This window comes from Pinus tabuliformis, chromosome 6 (genome assembly GCF_031772625.1).
Source record: "Pinus tabuliformis cultivar Carrire ecotype Pingquan chromosome 6, CPIR1, whole genome shotgun sequence".
NCBI lineage: Eukaryota > Viridiplantae > Streptophyta > Pinopsida > Pinales > Pinaceae > Pinus > Pinus tabuliformis.
In genome coordinates, this window is record NC_142292.1 from 134,635,931 (window position 1) to 134,637,460 (window position 1,530).

At 39.7% G+C, this 1,530-nt stretch overlaps 1 pseudogene; it reads right to left on the reverse strand.

Annotated features, from left to right (window-relative positions):
* Positions 1 to 333: 333 nt before the first annotated feature.
* Positions 334 to 1,187, reverse strand: LOC149257720 (uncharacterized; annotated as a pseudogene).
* Between the last annotated feature and the right edge of the window lie 343 nt (positions 1,188 to 1,530).

Consider the following 1,530-nt stretch of genomic DNA (forward strand, 5'->3'; position numbering starts at 1 on the left):
ATGATTAATTTTGAAAATCTGATAACTGTTCCATAATTTCACTAGTGTACATTTTTGAGTTATCTATTTTTTTGGGAAATGTGGCCAGATTCTCGATTTGAGTTATGTTTTTAAATCAAACAGTACATGACATTTAATATAAAGTACAGGGGTGAGATTTCATGTCTTTCTTAGTTTTTCAATTTACAACAAGGTTGAGATTGTCAGTTTAAAACAGCGGTAGTGATTTACGTTATCAAAGTAACCTAATATTTCAGAATATGTTTTTACTCATTCTACTTAATAAATCCGAAAATGCTAATTTGCAAGAATCAATCTAAAACATAAAATACGTCACTCAGGTTATATTTCGCAATATACACACATAACAGCATTACACATTACGTTATTGCAACAGCATTACACATTCCGTTATTGCAATAGCATTAATATATTTTATTGTAACATTTATTGACCGCGCACCACTTCCGCCTCTTGCACCCCATTTTATTTTCTTTTACCAGTTTGCAGATCCTCTGACCCCATGTCGTCCTCTCCTCCACTCCAATCTACTGTCACGGTTTCCTTTTCCTTTCTCTTTCTCTTTCTCTTGCGCACCATATGACCCGCAGCCGAACTATTTTCTGAATCGGAAGCTATGGCGAGTGGAAAGTTAACTAGAGCCCTGGCTCCGCGGATTCTGAAGGCAGCGCGGTCATATGCTAGAGCGGCTTCTTCCGCGGTGTCGAAAGTGCCTAACCAAATTCTGGACCCCTTCTTGGCAGGATCCCTAATTTCCGCTGCGAATTTACCCCACGGCCGCCGCCTGACTCCTCTGTAGTGACTAGCGCTCATCTGCTTCATCTCTCCATTGTGCTCCTCATGTGCCTGTGGCTTTACCTTAAACGCCTCTGCTCTCGTAACTGCCCATACAGAAGAAGAGGAAAAGTGTTGTAGTTGTGTATATTCATTGTCATTCTCTTCTGACGTTGATTTGCTGCTCCTATTTTGGCATGAGGCGCCGGTAGTGGTAGTGGCACAAAGATAATCTGTACCGCCACTAGCGGCGGGCGAGGAGGGGAGAGATGAAGACATGGATTCAATTCTTCATGCATAAAATCCAGTTCGTCCTCTTCTTCCAACAAATGGTGGCGAATGAACTCCAACACATTCAAAACCTTCATGCTCATCTCTTCTGCAACCTCCATCGTGCCTTCTCGCCGATGGGCTGGTAAGAAATATAAATCCTTGATTCTCATTTTCGTCCCCTCCCTTCCGATTTTTTCTCACAAATACATTGCATCATGGCAACGCATGTGTTTTTGACATTTTTTTATTATTATTATATTTCCTTCAACGTGCAATAATGGCATCCATCGGTTTCCTCGCTTCTAGAACATCTCAGATAAGAACGAAAGCGTCAGCCAAGTGAAAGTGTCAATATGAAACTTCGATGTACGCTATAGTTACTAAGTTCGATTTAGAATTTGGATAATTTAGATTTATAAATTTTCAATTTAGAAATTAGTTAATATAATTTAAAAATTGTAT